Source organism: Ahaetulla prasina, chromosome 2 (assembly GCF_028640845.1).
Source record: "Ahaetulla prasina isolate Xishuangbanna chromosome 2, ASM2864084v1, whole genome shotgun sequence".
Taxonomy (NCBI): Eukaryota; Metazoa; Chordata; class Lepidosauria; order Squamata; family Colubridae; genus Ahaetulla; species Ahaetulla prasina.
In genome coordinates, this window is record NC_080540.1 from 30,478,172 (window position 1) to 30,505,705 (window position 27,534).

At 44.8% G+C, this 27,534-nt stretch overlaps 1 pseudogene; it reads right to left on the reverse strand.

Annotated features, from left to right (window-relative positions):
• Window positions 1-27,534, reverse strand: LOC131190469 (uncharacterized; annotated as a pseudogene).

Below are 27,534 nucleotides of genomic sequence, written 5' to 3' on the forward strand. Positions count from 1 at the left end.
CTACCTGCCACGGCTGCAGCCTTGTGGGGCCCCCAAACTCTCTTCACCCTTCTTGCTTCTCCTTCTGGTCCTGGAAGAATATGCAGTTTTCAAGGCATTGGCCAGAGTCCTAATAACACTGTGCAGATGACGATGAAAAGGGATCCATATCCGCCTCCTTTCCTCTGTAGGCTCAATAGGTGCTCTCTGGGTGCATCTTTTCTGACCTTTGACAGAAAAAATGTACTTCGAAAAAAAACAGTGAAAATACCGATTTTCCAATTTCACATAAAGTTTGGTTCCAAGGGCATCATCTTCTGGCCTTTTCTTTTCCTGAAAAGCAAAGCTCCAAATGCTATGGACATATTTATAAAGGTTCGTCCGTCCCAAAACCAAATAGTCAATGCTTTCTACAATCCAGTTTTTCTCTTCAATAGGTCCTGGAACACCCTCAAATGTTAACTGGAAAGTGTGAATTCTGTCCCAAACATTAACAATTTCTATGTAGTTCACAAAGACGTTGACTTGTCTCCACTTTGAGACGGTATCCCTGAGGGGTTCTGTATGTCCAGTTGCCGAGAATTGTCGTGATATAACCACACAAATTCCATTCCTGACAAGCATAGGAGTAAAAGTCCTCATGAAATCCTCTCCTTCTTCTGTGTCTGAAGTAAAGAGACCGATCAAGGTCCATCTGAAATGGAGGAGCAGTTGGATAATTGCTGGATACGTGACCCCTTTTTTGGGGAGAATCCGGTGGAAAAAAGGGAAATGACTTTTATCATCCAGAGCCTCTGAAACAATTGCATCGCTCATCTGAAAAGCAATGAAGAATCCTAGACTATATTTGCGAGCAGATCAAGTCTAAAATACTAGATTTTAATAAATCCAACTTGCTACTCATAAACATCTTAGAATACTATATTATTATTCATTAAAAAATATCAAGCTACAGGATTAACAAGACTGTATATAAAAATAAAATAAAATAACTAATTTAACTAATTCCATAACTAATCATTGGGTCCAACTGATCAAATCTTGCTTGAGTAAATACCACCGAGGGGTGAAATCCAGCAGGTTCTGACTGGTTCTGGAGAACCGGTAGCGGAAATTGTGAGTAGTTCGGAAAACCGGCAAATACCACCTCTGGCTGGCCCCAGAGTGGGGTGGGAATGGAGATTTTGCAATATCCTTTCCCCAGGAGTGGGAGGGAAGGGGGATTTTGCAGTATTCTTCCCTGGAGTGGGATGGGAATGGAGCCATGCCTACCATGCCCACCATGTCCACCGAGCCACGCCCACAGAACTGGTAGTTAAAAAATTTGGAGTTCACCACTGATACCCCCTTAAAATGGTTTTGCCTTTTTGCATTGGAATACTTGGCAATTTGAAAGGTCCATTTCAATGTGGCCACCTTACTGAAGATGACTATCTCTTTTTCTACTTCAATATCCAGAATTCTTAAGAGCCAAGGTGGTGCAGTGCTTAGAATGCGGTACTACAGGCTACTTCAGCTGACTGCTAGCTGCAGTTCGGCAGTTCAAATCCCATCAGGCTCAAGGTTGACTCAGCCTTCCATCTTTCCGAGGTGAGTAAAACGAGGACCCAGATTGTTTGGGGCAATAGGCTGACTCTATAAACTAGTTAGAGAGGGCTGTAAAAGCACTGTGAAGTGGTATATAAATCTAAGTGCTAGTGCTAGTTCTATATTTTCTGCAGCAATCTTTTTAGCTCATTCTCAGATTGTACAAAAGACAGGGAGACAAATGATCCTGATACAATTTGTCAGTTGTACATTAAAATTTTGTTTGTTCTAAAAAACAGAAGTTTGGCATCATCTCAAATATGTGTGTGCTTGTAATTTTTTTAAAAATAAAGTGGTTAATGCTCAGGTCCGAACAAGTCCTTAAGTAATATATGTTTTAACAAAGGTAGAGAAGGTAAAGGTAGAGAAGGTGAAAAGGGGACGCAGTGGCTCAGGGGCTAGCTGCTGAGCTTGTCGATCAAAAGGTCGGCAGCTCAGCAGTTTGAATCCCTAGTGCTGCCGTGTAATGGGGTGAGCTCCCGTTACTTGTCCCAGCTTCTGCCAACCTAGCAGTTTCGAAAGCACGTAAAAATGCAAGTAGAAAAAATAGGGACCACCTTTGGTGGGAAGGTAACATCGTTCCGTGCTCCTTTGGCATTGAGTCATGCCAGCCATGTGACCATGGAGATGTCTTAGGACAGCGCTGGCTCTTCGGCTTTGAAACGGAGATGAGCACTGTCCCCTAGAGTCGGCAATGACTAGCACGTATGTGTGAGGGGAACCTTTACCTTTACAAAACTTACTCTCAAAACTGCACCTTCATTTCTTGCAGAAGACCTTTTGAGTGGACACAGAACCTTTCCAAGTGTTCAGCAGAAGCCCCCAAAGCAATGGGGAATGGTGTCATAAGACGATATGACTCCTTAATTTTCTCCCTCCCCATTGTGTATTCCAATCCATAGCCAGAAAACCTATTATGGTTATGGTTAAAAATATCTCTTGAATTCCATAGACGAAATATGGGTGGATTTATCACTCATCCACCCCAATCCCACTCACGTTGCCAGATACAGAAACACACACACCAACCTGTGGGACTTTGTAGCGGTCTGCTAAGGTTGACATCTGGATGGAGATGTCCCTCTTAGCGCCATCCACAAGATCCAAAAGGTTTTCCTTCCTTCCACAGCTGTAGTTGGGAACATTGGCTTCTCCGGTAGAGAGCATGTCCAGCAAGGCATCTGAAGTGCCAAGAGCATTGACATAGTTGTCATGGATGTTGTAGCCAAGTGTGAGATTGTGCAGAAACTGGGGATTCTTGTTGACCATTTGAATGGCAAACATCAGGATTAGCTGTTTAAAATAACTTGTCCTACTGTAAAAAAAAAATGTTCATGTTATTACCATCATCATGGTAAGATGCCGTAGTGACATAATGGTTAAAATGCAGTATTGCAGGCTAATTCTGCTGACTGCCAGGGAGGGGTTCAAACCTCACTGGCTCAAGGCTGACTCAGCCTTCCATCCTTCCAAAGTCAGTAAACTAAGGGCCCAGATTGTGCTGACTCCGTAAACCACTTAGAGAGGGCTGTAAAGCTCTGTGAAGTGGTACATAAGTCTAAGTGCTGTTGCTAAGTGCTGTCATCAACAGAAACAACAAAATTATTTTTATCAGTTTATTTCTCTCTGTCTCAACAAGCCTTTTCAGTCTTGAGTCTATACAGATCCAAAGCCAAAGGCAAATGATAGCCACCTATCAGCAGGTAATTTTTATGAGCATTGAGAAGATGGGATGGAGACAGTGGTGGGATTCAGCCAGTTGGCACCTATTTGGGAGCCATGCCCGCCCAGCTGGTCATTAGGGCAGAGAACAGGTTGTTAAATTATTTGAATCCCACCACTGGATGTGGATAGTCCTTCACCGATCTTATTGCATTCTTTGGCAAAGTGACAAAATTAGTGGACCAGAGGAATGCTGTCGATATAATTTACTTGGACTTCAGTAAAGCGTTTGATAAAGTAGACCATAACCTACTACTAGATAAAGTAGAAAAATGTGGGTTAGACAGCACCACCACCAGATGGATTTGTAACTGGCTGACCAACCGCACTCAACGTGTAGTCCTCAACGGAACTACATCCACATGGAGGGAGGTATGGAGTGGAATACCCCAAGGCTCTGTTTTAGGCCCAGTACTCTTCAACATCTTCATCAATGACCTGGACGAGGGGATAGATGGGGAACTCATCAAATTTGCAGATGACACCAAGCTGGCAGGAATAGCCAACACTCCAGAAGATAGGCTCAAGATACAGAAAGATCTTGACAGACTTGAACATTGGGCGCTATCTAACAAAATGAAATTCAACAGTGAAAAAAGTAAGGTTCTACATTTAGGCCAAAAAAACAAAATGCACAGGTACCGGATATGTGGTACCTTGTTCAATAGTAGTAACTGTGAGAGGGATCTTGGAGTCCTAGTGGACAACCATTTAGATATGAGCCAGCAGTTGCCAAAAAAGCAGCTGCCAAAAAAGCCAACACAGTTCTGGGCTGCATAAACAGAGGGATAGAATCAAGATCACATGAAATGTTAATACCACTTTACAATGCCTTGGTAAGGCCACACTTGGAATATTGCATTCAGTTTTGGTCACCACTGTCAAAAAGATGTTGAGACTCTAGAAAGAGTGCAGAGAAGAGCAACAAAGATGATTAGGGGATTGGAGGCTAAAACATATGAAGAACAGTTGCAGGAACTGGGTATGTCTAGTTTAATAAAAAGAAGGACTAGGGGAGACATGATAGCAGTGTTCCAATATCTCAGGGGTTGCCACAAAGAAGAGGGAGTCGGGCTGTTCTCCAAAGCACCTGAGGGTAGAACAAGAAGCAATGGGTGGAAACTGATCAAGGAAAGAAGCAACTTAGAACTAAGGAGAAATTTCCTGACAGTTAGAACAATCAATAAGTGGAACAACTTGCCTGCAGAAGTTGTGAATGCTCCAACACTGGAAATTTTTAAGAAAATGTTGGATAACCATCTGACTGAGATGGTGTAGGATTTCCTGCCTGGGCAGGGGGTTGGACTAGAAGGCCTCCAAGGTCCCTTCCAACACTGATATTATTATTATTATTATTATTATTATTATTATTATTATTATTATTATTATTATTATTATTATTATTATTATTATTATTATTATTATTACCATGGTTAAAAATAACAAGTACACCATTGTTGGTAGCAATGCTAATATGCAGCTACCCAGTAATCTGTATTCATAATCACTCAAACGTTGAAGTAAAATCACCCCAAAATGAAAAGGATGTTCCATAAGAAAAGCAACTGTAAAATGAAGCCATTCTCTATTCCTCTAAGGATCAGGCATTGAATATCAATGAGTAATTATTTCAATGTAGAAATGGGCTGGGCAGAGGCATCTACAACTCTTTCAATCACTACTTTAAATCAAATTCAGCATCCAAGTGATGAAAAACAGCATTAGACCGGAATGCATAAATAATCTGCACTTGTTTCAGGTTTTATTGGCCACATGGATGGATTTAAGTTTATTCCACAAAAGAAAACAAAAGAGAACGCTATGAAAATCAAAATGATTTTTAAAAAACTTAGATAGGTCCTGCAATATAGCAGTAAGTGAAATGAAGAGTGTTAGAACTGCAAATGGAGGAAATGCAATTCCCTCACACTGAATAACTTACGAGCGAGATGGACTAGAAGGAGCCATGTTGAAAGGCAACATTCTAGGTGATGATGTTGTTTCAGTGGTGACTATGCCAATGAAATGGTCTCCTGGCCTGTAATAGTTCCATGGTTTTTTCCCATCTCGGATCTCAAAATTCAGTGGACATTTCATTCTAAATTTCTCAGGGGCAGCCTGAGATACCAGTAGCATTAGGAGCAGAAGTTCCATAAATTATAGGACTGACTCAATCCCCTTCCTGTTTCTAAACGAGAAGAAGAATTAGGAGAATTCAAGGCACTCTCAGTTTCCTGATTCATAGAGAGACAAACCAATATTCACCTGGAAAGGAGAGAAAAGTACATTCAAGAGTTCAATCTCTGGGTGTCCTTGAAATTTGTGCCACCCAAAGTGTGACTGGAGGCTTTTATCCTTTTCTGATGCAAGATCCCTTTCTTGTTGCTTCAGTCTGATGTTTCCATCAAGGGCAGTCACTGTAGCAGAATAGGTCTCAAAGACTGGCAAGGAAATAATTACAGTGAGAAATAATTTCTGATTCTCTGTGGATCCTGAAGTTCTTCCAAGACTCCATTGGATAATAGCATGTAAGTGAAAAATCACAAACACATCCCTGAAGATGTCATGGTCTTTCCTGTCAGGACATGTCCAGAAAGTGATGCTGGAGGAAAGCAGTTCAACATCCAGGTTTTGCTGTCCTTTTTTTTTTAATATAATTTTTTTTATTTCCATTTTCCAACATCATATTTATGTACAATCTGTTATCCATCATTAATCATTAATTTTCATTTATCGCTGATTCGGGCCTGCCCGACTGCCACTTCCTTTCTTCACCACTTCCCTCTACCCTCTACTACTTTCCTCTCCTTCATCTCCTTCACTTTACTACTTCCTCTCCTCCTTCTCCACTCCTCCCTTCTTCCACCCTCTCTAACCTTCTTATTCCTCTCCTCCTTCTCAACTCTTTCCTACCTACTTTCTTCCCTCCTTCTACTCCTCTCTCCCTTTCTTTCTGAAATGGCAGTCGGGCAGCCCCAATATTATTTCAAATTTTAATTTCATATCTTCAATCATTACTGTACATTAATAACCAATCCATATATCATTTCCCCCCCTCCCCCCTCCCCCATCCTCCCCCCTTCCCCCCCCCGGACTTCCCAGAGCAAATACTGGGTATTATGACCAACAATCACAAGCTAAAGTATACAAAATATAAATAAACTCCCACCCCTCAGGTTTTGCTGTCCTTCATTGTGGTGCCTTATCTCCAGGATAAGGTCACCAAGAACTATGGAGTTTTGTTAAATACTGTGCGGATAACACAACTCTAATCCTGCCCTGACTTCTAATCTTGAAACCCTTCCTAATGTTAAGAGTAGGGTCTGTTTGTGATTTTCTTCTCTATGAGATCCCCATTTTTCACCCCCAAATTAGAGCTGATTTTAAAATTCCTTATGCCTGAAGTGAAATTTCATTTCTCATCAGTTCTGGAAATGTCAGTTGTTGGATAAGAGCCAACTAAGGGGCAGGAAAGTGACAGCCTGTGAACCTTATTGTTGGGTAGACCCAGTGGTGGGATTCAAGTAATTTAACAATCGGTTCTCTGCCATAATGATTATTCCAACAACCAGTTTGCCAGACTGCTGAGAAAGTTAACAACTGGTTCTCCTGAAGTAATAATAATAATAACAACAGAGTTGGAAGGGACCTTAGAGGCCTTCTAGTCCAACTCCCTGCCCAGGCAGCAAATCCTAAACCATCTCAGACAGATGGTTATCCAACATTTTCTTAAAAATTTCCAGTGTTGGGGCATTTACAACTTCTGCAGGCAAGTTGTTCCACTGATTAATTATTGTAACTGTCAGGAAATTTCTCCTTAGTTCTAAGTTGCTTCTTTCCTTGATCAGTTTCCACCCATTGCTTCTTGTTCTACCCTCAGGTGCTTTGGAGAATAGCTTGACTCCCTCTTCTTTGTGGCAGCCCTTGAGATATTGGAACACTGCTATCATGTCTCCCCTAATCCTTCTTTTTATTAAACTAGACATACCCAGTTCCTGCAACCGTGATATATCTTTGGGGAGCTCATATATGTGTAAGTACAGGTATTTTTTTCACTATTTATGAGGCCTTTCTAGGTATAAGCTGTCATTCCAGGAAGGTATTTCTTGCAATATGAAAAGAGAGACTATAAAAGAAATACTACTTTCTATTTTTGCAGACACTGAAAAGTGCATTAGATGATCAATATCCAAATGAGAACAGAGTCCAGTGTTTCCCCAAAAGAATATCCTTTCTGTCCTATGAAGAACATCTGAGCATTATCCTTGTTTCCTTTGCCCTAATCTTGTTCCTAACCACAGGCTTTGTTTTAGTCATATTCCTTAAATACCGAGAAACTCCCATTGTCAAACCCAACAACTGGGACCTCTCCTACACCCTCCTGGTCTCCCTCCTGCTTTGCTGCTTGTCTCCTTTACTCTTCATTGGTCAACCAAGGAAAGCCACCTGCCTTTTACGACAAACAGTGTTCAGTATTGTCTTCTCAGTAACTGTATCTTCTGTATTGGCCAAAACCATCATAGTGGTATTGGCATTCCTGGCTTCAAAACCAGGGAATAGGATGAGAAGGTTGTTGGGGAAGAGCTTGGCCAACTCTATCATCCTTTCTGGCTCTGGTGTTCAAATTTTCATCTGTGCCTTGTGGCGGGGAATTTCTCCACCATTCCCTGACTCTGACATGCACTCCCAGCCTGGAGAGATCATCCTTCAGTGCAATGAAGCTCTGTCATCATGTTTTATCTTGTCCTTGGCTATATGTTTCCTAGCTGCCATTTGGCTTTCCTGGCCAGGAACCTGACTGGGGCCTTCAATGAAGTCAAGCTAATCACCTTCAGCATACTGGTCTTTTGCAGTGTTTGGGTCTCCTTCCTGCCCATCTATCTGAACATCAAAGGAAAGTCCATGGTAGTTGTGCAGATCTTCTCCATCTTGGCCTCCAGTGCTGGGGCAACAATTGAGCCAGATTTCATCTAATCTGTACCTGTACATTTCCTTTTTTTTTTTTGCCTAAGTGTAAATCTTTACTTTTCTCTACATAGAATTGCATTTTGTTAGATAGGGCCCAGTGTTCAAGATCATACAAAATATTAGTACCACTTTATAAAGCCTTATTAGAACCACATTTGGAATACTTCATCCAGTTTTGGTCTCCATATTATAAAACAGAAGTCAAGACTCTGGAAAGAGTGCAGAGAAGAGGAATAAAGATGATTAGGGGCCTGGAGGGTAAAGCATATGATGAATAGTTGCAGGAATTGAATATGTCTAGTCTAGTGAAAACCATACTTACGGTTTTCCCAGTTACAATGTATGGCTGTTGGACCATAAGAAAGGCTGAGCGCCAAAGATTTAAGACTTTGAACTATGATGTTGGAGAAGAGTCCTGTGAGTCCCTTGGACTTCAAGGCAATCAAACTGGTCAGTCCTAGAGGAGATCAACTCTGACTGCTCTTTAGAAGGCCAGATCCTGAAGATGAAACTGAAATATTTTGGCCACCTAATGAGAAGGAAGGACTCACTGGAGGAGAGTCTAATGCTGGGAAAGATTGAGGGCAAAAGAAGAATGGGATGACAGAGAATGAAGTGGCTGGATGGAGTCACTGAAGCAGTTGGTGTGAGCTTAAACGGACTCTAGAGCAGCGGTTCTCAACCTGTGAGTCGGGACCCCGTTGGGGGTCGAATGACGATTTGCCAGGGGTTGCCTAAGACCATTGGAAATATGGGAAGTATACTTGCGAGTCAAAGAATCGCGCTCCAATGGTTGACTCCACAAGCCAGCTGCAGGCTCTTCAAATCGCTAGCCGAATTCGGCTTCAGGCGCAATGAATTAAAAAAGAGAGAAATCTTTGCTCTGATGTCTCCCTCTCAAGCCAGCTGCAATCGCTCCCAATCGCTAGCCTAATCTGGCTTCAGGCGCGATAAACTTAATAGGGGAGGAGTCTCTGCTTTAATGCCTCTGTCCTCAAGGCAATCGCAAGCAGTTCAGATCGCTAGCCAATACGGCTTCAGGTGCAATAAATTCAAAACGAAAATAATTTTATGGTTGGGGTCGCCACATCGTGGGGAATTGTATTAAAGGGGTCGCAGCACTATAAAGGTTGAGAATCACTGCTCTAGAGGATGGTAGAGGACAGGAAGGCCTGGAGGAACGTTGTCCATGGGATCACGATAGGACGGACACCATTTCGCAATTAACAACAACAGTCTAGTGAAAAGAAGGACTATGGGTGATAGGATAGCAGTGCTCTAATATTTGAGGGGCAGTCACAGAGAAGAGTCCCTGTCAAACTAAGAACCGATCTGCCTACCTCCCCCTTATCTCAACTCCAGATACATCAGGAACACAGCGATTCCCAAATGCAAATGTTCCAAGCGTTTTGTCGTCTTTGGGGAAGAGGGTCATACACAGTGTCAGTAATGGAAAGGCCAAAGGGACTTCACTCCATTTAGTGTGCTAAGGAAATAAGAAGAAGGGCCATAAGGTACCATAAAATCAGGGGTTTTTTATTTGAATTTATATCCCGCCCTTCTCCGAAGACTCAGGGCGGCTTACACTGTGTTAAGCAATAGTCTTCATCCATTTTTATATTCTATACAAATAATATATGGCCGTGGGTGGCTCAGGCTGTAAGGCAGCCTGTTATTAAACACAGCTGCTTGCAATTACTGCAGGCTCGAGTCCCACCAGGCCGAAGGTTGACTCAGCCTTCCATCCTTTACAAGGTAGGTAAAATGAGGACCCAGATTGTTGGGGGCAATAAGTTGACTTTGTATATAATATACAAATGGATGAAGACTATTGCTTAACACAGTGTAAGCCGCCCTGAGTCTTCGGAGAAGCCCCCAACAATCTGGGTCCTCATTTTACCTACCTTACAAAGGATGGAAGGCTGAGTCAACCTTGGGCCTGGTGGGACTTGAACTTGCAGTAATTGCAAGCAGCTGTGTTAATAACAGACAGACTTAGTCTGCTGAGCCACCAGAGGCCCCTCTGGGTTGATGCAAAAATCAGGTCACGCCTTCCATCAGGCTGTGGAGGCATTGCCCTTATCTCAGATGCAGGCCTCATAGCCCACTGTTTATTTAATAAACACACTCTTCCAAATATAAAGTTACTCAATGTCTTCTATAAATACAGAAGGACAACATGCAGAGTATAATGAAAAAAATATCTAGCCACTCTATAACTTTATTCATATCTACCCAATAGTCCACAGGTTTTGACTTTCCTGATCATTAGTCCCAAATATCACTCCAACATTGATATTTTCAAAACAGATAGGAAATGAAACAATTTTAAATTGACCTCCAAGTTAGGATTATGGATATGGAGATCTAATACATATCAAAACAAGCCCTACCCCTTTAGGCAATGTTCAAGGTTATCAAATGATGTAAAAAAAGATGTTGAGTCTCTAGAAAGAGTGCAGAGAAGAGCAACAAAGATGATTAGGGAACTGGAGGCTAAAACATATGAAGAACGGTTGCAGGAACTGGGCATTGCTAGTTTAATAAAAAGAAGGACTAGGAGAGACATGATAGTAGTGTTCCAATATCTCAGGGGTTGCCACAAAGAAGAGGCAGTCAAACTATTCTCCAAAGCACCTGAGGGTAGAACAAGAAGCAATCCGTGGAAACTAATCAAGGAGAGAAGCAGCTTAGAACTAAGGAGAAATTTCCTGACAGTGAGAACAATTAATAAGTGGAACAACTTGCCTGCAGAACTTGTGAATGCTCTAACATTGGAAATTTTTAAGAAGATATTGGATAACCATTTGTCTGAAGTGGTGTAGGGTTTCCTGCCTGGGCAGTGGGCTGGACTAGAAGACTTCCAAGGTCCCTTCCAACTCTGTTGTTGTTGTTGTTGTTGTTGTTGTTGTTGTTGTTGTTGTGGTTGTGGTTGTGGTTGTGGTTGTTGTTGTTGTTGTTATGAACAGATGAACCCGAGGCTATCATCACTAGCACCTGAGGGCCTCTCTTACCATTTTCATGCAACTTCTCCATTTCAACATGGGCTTATCCTAATTGAAATAGATTGGAACCAGTGGTGAAATCCAATTGTTTTTACTACTGGTTCTGTGAGCGTGGCTTGGTAGGTGTTAGATTCGGGCAATAACGAGGCAGGAGACCAGGATAGTGACAACAGCTCTTTACTATATGGTGAACCCAGCAGCCAGTGCCCGGGAAAACCTCTCCTTATATACAGTTTAGCCGGTGGCTTCAACCAATCAGCAACGTGCTTTTTTCCCGCCAAAACTTTTAAAGATACATTACACTCCTTCCCTCCCAGAAAACACTTTACCAATATTTACATAAAATTTACATCTTATTTTTCGACGTAATCATGCAAGTAGACTGGGCGTCTCCTGACCCTTTCAGACCTGCGCACTTCATTCTCTGGGAGTGAGTCGAGCTGGCTGGAGGGACTGTTTGTTCCTCTCAGCTCCTCCTCTTGGCCATCCGGCCCTGGATTATTTGCAGAGTCTTCCCTGCTGTCTTCAGGATGAACCAGTTGGCGTCGCTGGACCTCCCGGCATTCAGATAAGTCCCGCGTTAGCCCCGGGTTTGAGTCAGCTGTGGATTCCAACATTGAATAGTCAGGGCATGTTTCGTCTGATTCTGTATTACCTGTTATGCGTTTTCTTATCTGGTCTATGTGGCGCTTCCATACCCGGCCGTCCCCCAACTCTATTAGATATGACTTTGGTCCTGTTACTTCTAGGATTGTTCCTGCTAACCAGGTCGGGCCCTCGCTGTAGTTGTGTGCCCACACTAGGTCGCCTGTTGCCATCCCTCTTGTTTTACCGTGTGCCCCTTTGTAACCGTCTGGTGTGTAGTTTGGGTTTAAACGGTCTAGTGGGCACCTAAGCTTCCGACCCATTAATAGTTCGGCCGGGCTGCGGCCAGTTGTGACACAGGGGGTTCTGTGTTGGACTGCTAGGAATGTATCTATTTTTGTTTGCCAATCGCCTGGCTTGATTCTGGACAATGCTTCCTTTGCGCTCGAGCGAAGCGTTCTGCAAGGCCGTCACGTAGGGTGGAAAGGCGCCGAGAGGACATGCCGGATGCCCTCCTCTGCCAAGTACCCCTCAAACTGGGTTGCCGTGAATTGCGGGCCGTTATCGGAGACTAAAATGTCGGGCAATCCATGGGTTACAAATAGGTGTCATAGGACTGAGATCACGGCCTCGGCTGTCATGGATCTCATGAGAATGATTTCCAGCCATTTGGAGTAGGCATCGACTACTACCAGAAAGGTTTGGCCGTGGAAAGGGCCGGCAAAATCGATATGGATCCTAGACCAAGGGCCCTGGGGTCTCTCCCATTCCCGAATCGGGGCCGTTGGGGGTAGTGGTCTGGACTCCTGACAGGCCTGGCATTTCCCTACCCTTTCAGTAATTTCCGAGTCCATTAAGGGCCACCACACATAGCTTCTCGCTAGACCCTTCATTCTCACAATCCCTGGGTGGCCTTCGTGAAGGAGATCCAATACCTTTTTTCTCAATTTCTCTGGGATCACCACTCGATCCCCCCATAGCAGGCACCCCCCTTGAGCCGAGAGTTCCCCACGTTTTTTTACAAATTCTTTAAACCGCTCGCAGGGGCCAACCTCTTTGTACCCAACCAATTACAGTTCTTATTGTAATGTCCTTATCTGAAGCCCGAGCCACCTCTTTGGATGTGACTGGGCCAGAGTCCAAAGAGTCAATTAGCAGAACTGGTATCCCGGAGTGGGGTCTTGATAGTCTCTGGTAACGGGCATCTGCTCAGGCGCCTGCATGCCTAATTCCTTTCCTGGCCGGTGTAGTAATTTGTAAGAATACGCTGCCAGGAAGATAGTCCATCGGGTCAGTCTGGGCGAAAGTGCCACAGGCGTTGGGCGGTCGCCTGCCAACAGACCTAGCAAGGTCTATGGTCCGTGATGATTTCAAAATCACGACCAAATACATATTCATGGAATTTCTTTACTCCTGAAACTATAGCCAAGGCTTCCTTATCAAGCTGGCTATAATTCCTTTCAGTTGATGACATGGTTCGGGAGTAGTATGCAATAGGGGCTTCTGTGCCATTTGGTAATCTGTGGCTGAGCACAGCCCCCACCCCATAGGGAGATGCATCGCAGCATAACACTAATGGCAGCGTGCCATTGTATTGGATAAGGAGGCTATCACTCGTTAGGAGATTCTTTACCCTTGAATGCCCTAGCTTCCGCCTTTCCCCAAGACCATGCAGCTGTCTTTGCTAATAATTTATGCAGCGGCTCGGCTACTGTTGCCTTATTCTTTAAGAATACTGCGTAGAAGTTGACCAGACCTAAGAATGCCTGTAACTCCGTTTTGTTCTTTGGAACCGGGGCCTTCCTGATGGCCCGTACCTTGCTCTCAGTGGGGTGAATCCCTTCCCTGTCTATCCGGTAGCCCAGGAATTCCACAGACTCAACCCCGATCTGGCATTTGTTCAGTTTTACCGTGAGACCGGCAGACCGGAAAATGCCCAAAACTTTTCGCAGCCTTACCCCTAATTCCTCTAGATTTTCAGCGGATACCAGTACATCGTCAAAGTATGGTACCACCCCTGGTAGGCCCTGCAACAGCCGCTCCATTAGGTTCTGAAATAACCCTGGAGCCACACTTACCCCAAACTGTAACCGGGTACACTTAAAAGCCCCTTTGTGTGTCACAATTGTCTGCGCTTCGGCTGTGCTGCTATCTACGGGCAGCTGTTGATAGGCTTGGGCCAAGTCTAGCTTGGCAAAAACTTGCCCTTGCCCTATTGAGTGCAGTAAGTGCTGTACCACCGGAACGGGGTAAGCACTCTTTTGCAACGCTTTGTTAAGCGTTGCCTTGTAGTCAGCGCAAATCCGGACCGACCCGTCCGGTTTGACTGGGGTGACTATAGGGGTCTCCCACTTAGCATGGTCAACTGGCACTAGAATTCCCTGGTTTACTAGCTTGTCCAGTTCCCGGTCAATCCTGGGCTTTAGGGTGAACAGGACCCTTCTAGCCTTTAGACGGATAGGGGCAACTTGGGGGTCTAGGTTAAACGAGATAGGGGTCCCCGTGTACTTGCCCAGGCAGTCTCTGAAAACGTCCCCAAATTCTTTCACGAGTTCGTCTTTGAGGTCAACTTCGGTTCTGAAGATTCCAGTCACTTCTGATTGGCCGGTTTGAATTTTTGGCGGGAAGGTTGGGGAGCTCGACAGACCTGTGCTAGGTGCCCCTTCCTTTCGCATCGCCGACAAGTTGCATCTTTAAATCTGCATTGTTGTCGTTGGTGTTGCCCTCCGCAACTCGCGCATCGTCGTCTTTCTCCGGCCTCCCGGTGTGGAAGACTCCTTCCTCCTCCTCACCGTCCGATTCGGCCTGGACCTCTTCATTGTGAACCGGGGTTGATTTCGCACCAGCCGTTGGTGCAACCTGCTTTTGTAGGGTTTCCGCCGCTTGGGTGGACATCTCGTGCGCCCTGGCTTCGACCAAGGCGTTTGCCAGCGTTAGGTTGCTTTTAGACAGCAGCCGCCTCCGCAAACGGATGTCCCTGACCCCGCGGATGAGTTGCTCCAGCAATGCCTCGTCCAAGTCTCGATACTCGCAATGTTTTGAGGCTTTCCTCAGGGCGGCCATGTATGCGCTGATGGACTCGCCTTCTTGCTGTCTGCACTCCAATTAACGTTGCACATACTTGGATGGCATTGGTGCAAATGGGCTTTAGTAAAGTCTGCAGAGTTTGCCACGGTACCGACTGTACCGGCGTTGGCTCAGCCAGGATTCTGCGGTGTCGAAAACTTCTGGACCGCAGTGGCTCAGGAAATAGGCTCGCTTCCTGTTGTCTGAAACTCCTTGAAGTTCGCTCACTCGAGGAAACACTCAAGCGAGCCATGTATGACCCCCATTTTTCCTTAGCTGGGTCGAATGGCGCTGGCGGTGTGTAGCCGGACATCGCTGCTTTCCGCCCTTGTTTTGCTGGGTTCGCGTCTTCCTGGTGAGTTCAGCTCTTTTCCTGGCGCTCTTAGCCTCGAGATCCCACCTTCGTCGCCAGTGTTAGATTCGGGCAATAACGAGGCAGGAGACCAGGATAGTGACAACAGCTCTTTACTATATGGTGAACCCAGCAGCCAGTGCCCGGGAAAACCTCTCCTTATATACAGTTTAGCCGGTGGCTTCAACCAATCAGCAACGTGCTTTTTTCCCGCCAAAACTTTTAAAGATACATTACAGTAGGCGTGGCTTGGTGTTGTGGCAGGGGAAGGATAGTGCAAAATCCCCATTCCCACCCCACTCCTGAGGGAAGGATATTGCAAAATCTTCATTCCTACCCCACTCTGGGGCCAGTCAGAGGTGGTATTTGTCAGTTCTCCGAACTACTCAAAATTTCCGCTACCACTTCTCCAGAACCTGTCAGAACCTGCTGGATTTCACCCCTGGATGGAACCCTTTGGGAAATACAGAAAAAAACATGAAAATGTCTCCCACCCTATTGAGCAACTTTAACCGTGACAGATGATTTTGGTCGATAATCAGGCTCTGTGTTTCAAAATTCAACAGTTTACGTAGGATGGTACCCTCCTTGGTGAAAAACACCCAGCTCGTGATCTCCAGATCAGCTGTTAAATCTCTGTTTTGGTCTCAGTACAGTTTGAATTCAGAAAAATTGTAATACTCATTCTTCTCCAGAAAGGGATGGAACTAGAATGGGAACATCCAGAAATTTTAAAACTAGTAAACTTGGCAACTTATCCCTTTTTGTCTGTTCTCAAATGTACCATTCCTCTGCAGTGATCTAACTTGGCAAGTTTTACCATGATCTTTAAAAGTGAAAAAGAAAAGTTCAGTAAAATTTATCTTCCCTTTTCCTGATTATGTCTACGGAGATTCCCAGTTATCCAGATCATGGTTGTCCCAAATGCATGGCAGAGCATAGGAGAACAAACACATCCGGACAAGATTAAGCAGTCCATCTGCATTTAAAGGGCAAAGGCCACTCTTTTGAAGATAGCAAACTCCAAATTTTTACAGAGAGGACTGCTGGTTTGAAAGACAGGTCAAAAAGATCATCTATGTCAACCCAGGGGGTGGGGGGGATACAATGTAATCTATCTCCAGTCTACAACACAGTCCTTTCCACAGTTCCAAGAAGGCTCTACACCCATTTGCAGTACTCAGGTGACTCTGACAACACAGATAAACCTCCAGGTGGTCTCAACAGTTCTTTAAAAGAATTCAAATGACCAGCTGTTTGCAAGGAGTATAAATCCTTCCATTCCCCACCATCCATCAGAGCGGAAGAAGCTTCTTTAATGAGAAGTGAAACTTCTTCAAAGAAAAAACAGGAAGTCCAGTTGCCTCTTGTATCTTTTCTTTTATGTACACTGAGAGCGTATACACCAAGACAAATTCCTTGTGTGTCCAATCACACTTGGCCAATAAAGAATTCTATTCTATAAAGCACCTTTTGGACTTTCCCTGATTACAATGTTTTAATAGACAGTAGGAATTCTGGTGTTGGGCAAGGGACCTGAACTTTTCTGTGGGTGGAAAAAACCTAGAAACTTTCAGATTCGGGTTTTCCCAGATGTGCCAATATGACATCTCTAATAAAATATAACTTTGAGGAAACTCAAGCCTCAGAGTTTTCTTTCATTGGGGGCATTACTTGGAACCCTGACAGGAATATTATGCCCCAAGCAATTAAACTGAATTGAATAAATTGAATAAAAAATCTGTTAGCCTCTTCTAGGTTGACATGGTCCCCTTCCTTCTCCTTTGGATTCACTCACAAAAAGATCTAAGTTGGACAGATCTGTCCATACCTACCTCCTCCTGGATCTTGAGGAATACACAGCATTCAAGGCATGGGCCAGAGTCTTAATGACACTGTAAAAAATGGTGGAAATTCCTGACCCCAACCAAGTTTCTTTTCTTCTGTGTTTCCAATGGTGCTGTCGTGTCCCACTCCCACTCCGACGCACGAGTCAAGAAAGTCCGTAACAGACTTGGCAATGAAGCCTTTGCAGCTTGCCAAGTTCCTTTGAGGTTTATCAGGGCAGGCAGGAGTCCAAGTTGCGATAGAGTCTGATGTCAGCAAACTAGCTAAGACTTTGCTTGACTCAAGGTTGGAATGCCAAAAGCAGGTCCTTTATATAGGCTGTAGGGTGTGGCTCCATGACTCAACATTTATCCAGGCCTGCCCCACCCCTCCTTCTGCTGGCGTCGCCTCTCAGATCTCCGGAAGCGAGGGTCCTCCTACTCTCAATTGTCTTCAGCTGGATCTGCTGTCAGTAATTCCAGCACCTGGCTGGCTTCCTCTGACGGCTGAGTCAAAGGAACACACGCCGTATAAGTGAGGTTTATCAGGCTTGTTCGTTCACTCCTGGCATCCTCTCCGGGCATGGGGCCAGGGCCGGGGGCTGGAGGCATGACAGGCTGTTCATCTTCATTATCAGACTCGGAGTCTGATAAAAGACTCAGTTGGAGACAGGAGGGGCCCGGCTGAGGAGAGGAGGGAGGACGAGTCACAACAAGTATGTTGTGACCCAGGTTCCTGGACCTGGACTCCTGGACTCGGATAATTCAGAAAGTGAGGGAGAAGACCTGGCAAGCCCTGCTTCTCTTGAGCCCTCTCCCTCCCTGGCACCCACTCAAAGGGAGGAGGAGGGGTCGGCAAGGCCTGATTCTCTGGAGCCTTCTTCTGATTTGGCAACGCCCCAAGAACAGTTTTGGAGTGATGCAAGACTGCGAGGCGTGAGCGCAGCAGAAGCAGCATTGGGATAAAGCCAAGTAATGATTGTCATGCAGTGACATCTGCAGAGACTATAAATAGGAGGCGGGACTTCCTGATTTTTTGTCTTGGACAAAGCAATGAATTTGCGCGGGCAAACTATATCAATGGAGGGAAGAATATATTTGTGAGTAATTCTGGCCTTATCTATAATTTCCTTGTTATCTCCAGAAACTTGGCAGGCCCGTGGGTAGACGTGGCCAGGACATTTATCTATGTAAATAAATTAGAAAAAGAGGCCTCTGACTTACTCTTTGCTGGGAGTATTGGGGGGAGGGAAACAGAACAAAGTGCTTTCTCGGTGCATCTTCTCCAGCCTTTGACAGAAAAGACATGCTTTGAAAAGGAATAGTGAAAAGACGCATCTCCCAGTGGTGGCTCTATAAAAAAAAGGTGTACACGGGAATTTGTCTCCGGCCATTTTCTTTGCACCAAACTAAGGGTCCACACAGTATTCACATATTTGAAAAGTCTTGTTATCAGTGGAAATAGTCCGATGACTGTTGTGATCCACACTTTCCCTACAACAGGTCCTGAGAAGCCATAAAATATGAACTGGAAAGTAAGAAGTCTGTCCCAAATGGCACAATATTATATGTAGAATAGAATAGAATAGATTAGAATAGAATTTTTATTGGCCAAGTGTGATTGGACACACAAGGAATTTGTCTTGGTGCATATGCTCTCAATGTACATAAAAGAAAAGATACGTTCATCAAGGTACAACATTTACAACACAATTGATGGTCAATATATCAATATAAATCATAAGGATTGCCAGCAACAAGTTATAGTCATACAGTCATAAATGGAAAGAGATTGGTGATGGGAACTATGAGAAGATTAATAGTAGTGCAGATTCAGTAAATAGTTTGACAGTGTTGATGGAATTATTTGTTTAGCAGAGTGATGGCCTTCGGGAAAAAACTGTTCTTGTGTCTAGTTGTTCTGGTGTGCAGTGCTCTATAGCATCGTTTTGAGGGTAGTAGTTGAAACAGTTTATGTCCAGGATGTGAGGGGTCTGTAAATATTTTCACGACCCTCTTCTTGATTCGTGCAGTATACAGGTCCTCAATGGAAGGCAGGTTGGTAGCCATTATTTTTTCTGCAGTTCTAATTATCCTCTGAAGTCTGTGTTTTTCTTGTTGGGTTGCAGAACCGAACCAGACAGTTATAGAGGTGCAAATGACAGACTCAATAATTCCTCTGTAGAACTGAATCAGCAGCTCCTTGGGCAGTTTGAGCTTACTGAGTTGGCGCAGAAAGAACATTCTTTGTTGTCCTTTTTTAATGATGTTTTTGATGTTAGCTGTCCATTTTAGATCTTGCGATATGATAGAACCTAGAAATTTGAAGGTTTCTACTGTTGATACTGTGTTGTCTAGTATTGTGAGAGGTGGAAGTATGGAAGGGTTTCTCCTAAAGTCTACCACCATTTCTACGGTTTTGAGTGTGTTCAGTTCCAGATTGTTTTGGTTGCACCACAAGGCTAGTCGTTAGACCTCTTGTCTATATCGGATTCGTCATTGTCTCGAATGAGACCAATCACTGTTGTGTCATCTGCGAACTTCAGTAGCTTAACAGATGGATCATTGGAGATGCAGTCATTGGTATACAGAGAGAAGAGAAGTGGGAGAGCACACAGCCTTGGGGCCCTGTGCTAATTGTACAGGTATTTGATGTGATCTTGCTTAGCTTCCCCTGCTGCTTCCTGTTTGTTAGGAAGCTTGTGATCCACCTACAAGTCTGTTCCGGTACCTGTAGCTGGTTTAGCTTAGTTAGAAGAATGTCTGGAATGATGGTATTGAATGCTGAACTAAAGTCTACAAAAAGGACCCTTGCATAGGTCTTTGGAGACTCAAGATGTTGTAGGATGTAGTGCAGAGCCATATTAACAGCATCATCTGTTGATCTGTTTGCTCGGTATGCAAATTGCAAGGGGTCTAACAGCGGATCCATGATGGTTTTCAAGTAGGAAAGCACTAGCCTTTCAAAGGTTTTCATGACTACAGATGTTAGAGCAACTGGTCTGTAGTCATTCAGTTCCTTGATGGTGGGCTTCTTTGGCACTGGGATGATGGTAGAGCGTTTGAAGCAAGAAGGAACATAACACATCTCTAGTGATTTATTGAAAATATGGGTGAAGATGGGGGCCAATTGGTCAGCACAGACTTTTAAGCAAGAAGGAGTTATCTTGTCTGGGCCTGGAGCTTTTCCTGGCTTTTGTCTGTGAAATAGGTCCTGCACTTCTTTTTCTGTGATCACTACGGGTTGTGAACCCAATGAAATGGGGTCAGTTGTAGGAGGCTTGGCTGTTGTTGGTGTGTCTGAGATGGGGGTTGTGGAGATAGGTGGCTGTAGTTTCCTTTCAAACCTGCAGTAAAACTCATTCAGGTCATCTGCCAGTTGTTGATTACCTTCAGCCTGGGAAGGAGGTTTGCCATAGCCGGTGATATTTTTAAGAGTTTTCCACATGTTTGCTGGTTCATTTGCTGAAAACTGATTCTTTAGCTTTTCAGAGTAGCTTCTTTTTGCTGCTCTGATCTCCCTTGTTAGTGCATTTCTGGCCTGATTGTACAGTATTTTATCACCTTTTCTGTAGGCCTCCTCTTTGGAATGTCGTAGCTGCTTAAGTTTAGGTGTGAACCAAGGTTTGTTGTTACTGTATATTCGCAAGTTCCTTGTAGGTACACATAGGTCTTCACAGAAGCTGACATATGATGTTACAGTATCTGTGAGTTCATCCAGGTCTGCAGAGGTATCTTTAAAAATATTCCAATCAGTGCAGTCAAAACATGCCTGCAGCTTTAATTTTGATTCCTCCGTCCAGGTCTTCACTGATTTAATTATTGGTTTTGTGGCTATGTAGTGGACACAGACATTGACTTGTCTCCACTTAGAGGGGGCTACCCTGAGGGATGCTATATTTCTAGTCATTGAGAAATGCTGCGATATAACAACACAAATTCTGCTCCTGACCAGCATAGGAGTCAAAGTCCTCATGAAATTCTCTCCATTTTCTGGGTCTGAAGCAAAGAGGCCAGTTAAGGTCCATCCAAAATGCAGAAGAACTTTGACAATTTCTGGGTAGAACCCTTTTTTGGGGAACAGGGAATGGTAAAATGGCAATTGACTTTTATCATGCAGTGCAGCTGAAAATAATTCAAAGTTCATCTGAAAAAGCAATGAAGAATATTGGGGTCAGAGCTATTCCAAACTGTTAGCTTTAAAGAAATCCAGTTTGGTTCTCATAAACATATTTGAATAGACTACTGTTGATCAGTCATTAAACCATATGAAAATACAGATTTTTGTTTTAAAAAAGCTTAACATTTACAAGACTGTATACAACAAGTGTACAAAAGAAAATGAATTATTAAAATGAATAAAGAATAAAAATCATATTTCTGTATCAGCCCTATTATTGACCACAATCAGATCCACATATGCAGATCTCAACTAAAATATTTTGTTCAAATAAAGAACCATATTATATGTACTATATTTTTCGGAGTATAAGACACACCTTTTCCCCCCAAAAAAGAGGGTGAAAATCTGGGTGCGTCTTATATTCCGAATGTAGCCCCGCCAGTAGTGGGTTGCTACTAGTTCTCCCCAGTTCGCAAGAACCAGTAGTAAACATTTTGAGTAGTTCAGAGAACCGGTAGTAAAAATTCTGCCTGGCCCCGCCCCCAATCTCTTGCTGCCTCCCGACTCCCAGCTGATTGGCTAGAAGGAAAAAATCAAGACTCACTTGTCGAAGAAGAGAGAAAAAAAACAAGACACCGTCCCTTTAAATTGAGAAGCCAAGAAGCCTCCCAATTGATTGGCTCGCTTCTCAGCCACGAGATCGCTTGGCAAAGAAGAAGGGGAGGGGGGAAACTCTGTCATTTTAAACTGACAGAGCGGCTAGAAGCTCCTTTCTCTGTCAGCTGAACAACAAATTGGATAAGAGGAGGAATTCTTATATGGTTCAATGTTTTTGAAGTTTTGGGGTTTGTGCAACATGGGCTTTGTGTTTCTCAAAAGGTTTGGGTGATTTCCATTGTGAAATATCCTGTCGTGAATGAGTTTTCTGCCTGCTTGTAAATGGAGCCGAACTTCCGGCTTCCACTTTCAATGATCTCTGCTTACGAAGTTTCCTTTATGCAGCTGGCAGGAATGTGGAATTCCAGGCAGGTTCCTTACTAGCAGCTTGATTATTCCTTAATTATCTGGGATATTTTATTTGGGAAATGAAGAGGGGGAAGTTTGATTCCTTCCCAGAACAGATTAGTGGGGTGGGGAGGAAATGGGGATTTTGAAGTAACCTTCCCCTGGAGTGGGGAGGAACTGGAGATTTTAGGCTTGCTGTCAAACATCAGCCATAATACCGATTGTTTTGAACAATATGCAGGTTGTATTACATGAATGGCTATTTTATATGTGAAATTATGACTGAAACCTATATAGGTTCACACTGTCGGGAAGTTTGTCCTTAGTTTTAGGTTGCTTCTCTCTTTGTTGAGTTTCCATCCATTGCTTCTTGTTTTGCCTTCTGGTGCTTTGGAAAATACTTTCCCCCCCCCCTCTTCTTTCTAGCAGCCCCTTAAAAGACTGTTGCCTATCACACTCTTGGACAAAGCATGTGAGCCATTTCCTCCTTTCAGTGGTCCATGAAAGTGTATCTATAGCAGAGGTCTCTAAGACTTTAAGACAGCAAAGCTGGCTGAGGAATTCTGGGAGCTGAAGTCCATAAGTCTTAAAGTGGCCAAGTTTGGAGACCCCTGGTCTATAGTATGTAGATAATAAAGTTGAAAAAAGGTGAACAACATTTTTGCAGAACTATAGATATGTTGAGGCTGGGTGTGACAACAAATGGCTGGGTGGGGAGGGTCCAGGCGAGGTACCCCTTGACATGAGAGACATTGAGTTGGCCATGCCTACCCAGTCATATGACCATCAAGCCACACCCACAAAATAAGCCACGCCCACAGAACTGGTAGTAAGAAAAATTAGAACCCACCCCTGGAAATACGTACAACTATTGGTTGTCATAAGCACCTCTAGTAATTAACTGGAGGTTAAAATGTCACGGAGTGCTAGTTTGGGCTAGTGCTAGAGGTGCTGGCCAAGGAACCAGGCGACTAGTCCAGCCTTAGGCATGAAAAAGCGGCTGAGCCAGTCGTTGCTGTTGTAGGGACAATAGGAGGAAGAAGAAGTATTAAGTATGATTCAGATAACAGCTGGAAGGGACCTTATAAGTCATCTAGTCCAACCCCCCACTCAAGCAGGAGACCCTACACCATTTCTGATGAATGGCAGTCCAATCTTTTCTTGAAAGTCTCAAGTGATGAAGCTCCCACAACTTCTGAAGGCAACTTCTGTTCCATTGGTTGCTTGTTCTCACTGTCAGAAAGTTCCTCCTCATTTCTAGGTTGAATCGCTATTTATAAACAATAATAAACATAGGATAAAAATCAAATCCTCTTTGGCCAAGAGGATGGCAGGAACAACAACAACAACAACAAAAATCATTTGGGCCATCAAGTAGAAATATTTGGCTGGAGATGAGCAGATCTGTTTCCCATGGCTCTCTTGCCCATCAGAAGCTCGTATTTAAAGAATCAAGGAACTCTCCCTATGAGATTGTCTATGGGTGACCAATGCCTTTCGGCTTTGAATGAATTCCCATCCCAGCAGGTGTTCTTCATCCTGACCTATGATCATGTTCCTTCCTGCTATACAGTCTTTTCAATGGAAGCAGAGCCTGACCCAAGCACCAGTCAGATCAAGCATCAGGACCAGAATGGGATACCTGTCAATGCAGCCTATAAACAGCTGCAAGCAGGAGATTGGGTGCATCACGAAGTGTGTTAGAGAAAGAAGGGCCTATATCCAAGGTGGAAAGGCCCATACCTGGTGCTATTAGTTGCTCATAGCAGAGCCAAGCTTGAAGGCCCGATCTTGAGGGTTCAAACATTGAAAAAGAAGAATCAGCTCAGTAAGAGATTATGAAGAAGATCACAAGGATCACAAAAAGTTGAATAGTAAGAACAACAACAAAATCCCATACAATCCAGGGATGATCAGCACCAATGATCTCCTAGATGAGGAGCAAAGTGATCAAAACCTTTCAAAAAGTACCACATCGGGGATGGAGGGTGTTAAGTTCGGGAAGTAACGAGGCTGGAGACCAGGGTAGTGACAACAGCTCTTTAATATATGGTGAACCCAGCAACCAGGCTGGGGAAAAACCTCTCCTTATATACAGTCTAACCGGCGGTTTCAACCAATCAGCAACGTGCTTGTTTCCCGCCAAAATATTTAAAGATACATTACACTCCTTCCCTCCCAGAAAACACTTTACCCCTATTTACATGATATTTCCATATTTTTTTTCAACGTAATCACGCAAATAGACTGGGCGTCTCCTGACTCTTTCGGACCTGCGCAGTTCATTTCCTGGGAGTGGGTTGAGCTGACCGGAGGGGCTGTTTGCTCCTCTCAGCTCCTCCTCTAGGCCATCTGGCCCTGGATTATTTGCAGAGTCGTCCCTGCTGTTTTCTATGGGAACCTGTTGGCGTCGCTGGACCTCCGGGAACTCAGATAAGTCCTGCGATTTTCCCGGGTTTGAGTCAGCTGTGGATTCAAACATTGTATAGTCAGGGCCTGTTTCGTCTAGTTCGGATTGTTCGGCTATGCGTTTTCGTATTTGGTCTATGTGGCGCCTCCATACTCGGCCGTCTTTTAACTCCACCAAGTATGATTTTGGACCTGTTGTGTTTAGGATTTGCCCTGCTACCCAGATTGGGCCTTCTCCATAGTTGTGTGCCCACACTTGGTCGCCTATTTCCATCCCTCTTGTTTTTTCAAGTCCCCCCTTGTAACCCTCCGGTGTATAGTTTGGATTTAAACGGTCTAGGGGGCACCTGAGCTTTCGGCCCATTAATAATTCTGCTGGGCTTCTGCCGGTTGTGACACAGGGGGTTCTATGTTGGACGGCCAGGAAAACATCGATTTTTGTTTGCCAGTCGCCTGGCTTGATTCTGGACAATGCCTCTTTTGCGCTTCGGACGAAACGCTCTGCAAGGCCATTCGTCGCAGGGTGGAAAGGCGCCGAGAGGGCATGTCGGATGCCCTCTTCTGCCAAGTACTCCTCAAACTGGGTTGCCGTGAATTGCGGGCCGTTGTCGGAAACTAGTGTGTCGGGCAACCCATGGGTTACAAATAGGTGCCGCAGGACTGAGATCACGGCCTCGGCTGTCATGGATCTCATGAGAATGATTTCCAGCCATTTGGAGTAGGCATCGACTACTACCAGGAAGGTTTGGCCGTGGAAGGGGCCGGCAAAATCAATGTGGATTCTCGACCAGGGCCCTTGGGGTCTCTCCCATTCCCGAACTGGGGCTGTTGGGGGTAGCGGTCTGGACTCTTGGCAGGCCTGGCATTTCCCTACCCTTTCAGCAATTTCCGAGTCCATTAAGGGCCACCACACATAGCTTCTCGCTAGACCCTTCATCCTTACGATCCCTGGGTGACCCTCGTGGAGGAGATCCAATACCCTTTTCCTCAATTTCTCTGGGATACCACTCGATCCCCCCATAGCAGGCACCCCCCTTGAGCCGACAGTTCCCCACGTTAATTTACAAACTCTTTAAAACGCTCGCCCGGCGCAGCGGGCCACCCTCTTTGTACCCAACCAAGTACAGTTCTCAAAATAATGTGACGCCCGAGCCACCTCCTTAGATGTGACTGGGCCAGAGTCCAGAGAGTCAATTAACAGTATGGGCGTCCCCGGAGTGGGGTCCTCGATCGCCCCTGGTAGTGGGCATCTGCTTAATGCGTCCGCATGCCCCAACTCTTTTCCTGGTCGATGCCGCAGTTTGTAGGAGTAGGCGGCCAAAAAGATAGTCCATCGGGTCAATCGGGGCGAAAGTGCCACAGGCGTTGGTGATCGCCAGCCAGTAACCCTAACAGTGGTCTATGGTCTGTAACAATTTCAAAGTCTCTACCAAAAACGTATTCGTGAAACTTTTTTACCCCTGACACGATAGCTAGAGCTTCCTTATCTAACTGACTATAATTCCTCTCTGTCGAGGACATCGTTCTGGAGTAGAAGGCTATTGGGGCTTCTGTGCCATTTGGAAGCCTGTGGCTGAGCACAGCCCCCACTCCGTAAGGGGAAGCATCGCAAACTAATACCAAAGGCATTTTGCTATGATACTGAATCAGTAAGCTATCGCTCGAGAGTAGGTTTTTTACTGCTTCGAAAGCCCTAGCTTCCGACTTTCCCCAAGACCAAGCAGTATTCTTTCCCAGTAACTTATGTAGCGGCTCGGCAACGGTTGCCTTATTTTTCAAAAAGACCGCATAAAAGTTCACTAGACCCAGGAATGCCTGTAGCTCTGTTTTGTTTTTGGGCGCTGGAGCCTTTCTTATTGCCTTGACCTTGCTCTCAGTGGGGTGGATTCCCTCCTTGTCTATTCTGTAGCCCAAGAACTCTACGGATTCTACCCCTATTTGGCATTTGTTCACTTTAACCTTTAGACCGGCTGACCGGAAAATGCCCAGAACTTTTCTCAAGCGTTCCCCCAATTCTTCTAAATTTTCGGCTGATATCAATACATCATCGAAATAGGGGACTACCCCCGGGAGCCCTTGCAGAAGTCGCTCCATTAAATTTTGAAATAGACCAGGAGCCACACTCACCCCAAACTGTAACCGGGTACACTTGAAAGCACCTCTGTGAGTCACAATTGTCTGGGCTTCGGCTGTGTCGGCGTCTACAGGCAGTTGTTGATAGGCTTGGGCCAAATCTAATTTGGCAAAAACGTGCCCTTGCCCCAGCGAGTGCAGCAAGTGTTGCACCACGGGGACTGGGTAAGCGCTTTTTTGCAAGGCTTTGTTTAACGTTGCCTTGTAATCAGCGCAGATTCTAACTGACACATCTGGTTTCACTGGGGTGACGATTGGCGTCTCCCACTTTGCATGATCGACTGGCACCAGTATCCCCTGACTGATGAGCTTGTCTATCTCCCTATCAATCTTGGGTTTAAGGGCAAAAGGGACCCTCCTTGCTTTTAACCGTATGGGGGCTACCTGGGGGTCTAAATTAAAGGAAATAGGGGTCCCCTTGTACTTGCCCAGGCAGTCCTTGAACACATCTTCGAATTCGTCCATGAGTGTGTCTTTTAGGTTAAAGTCACTTCTGTAGATGCCAGTCACTCCCATGCCCAATGCACGGAACCAGTCCAGTCCCAACAAACTTGGCAGGGTCCCCTCGACTATCGTGATGGGCAGGGTCTTCTTGTGTGGTCCATACTCGACGCGGACGGAGGTGGTCCCTCGAACAGGGATGCGATTCCCTTGGTAGTCGTGAACTCGTAGCCGCTGTGTTTGCAGTTGGCGTTTGGCGATTCTCGGCAAAGCTTTCGCAAAAGTGTCCCAGGACATGATTGTGATCGCTGACCCGGTGTCCACTTCCAGTTG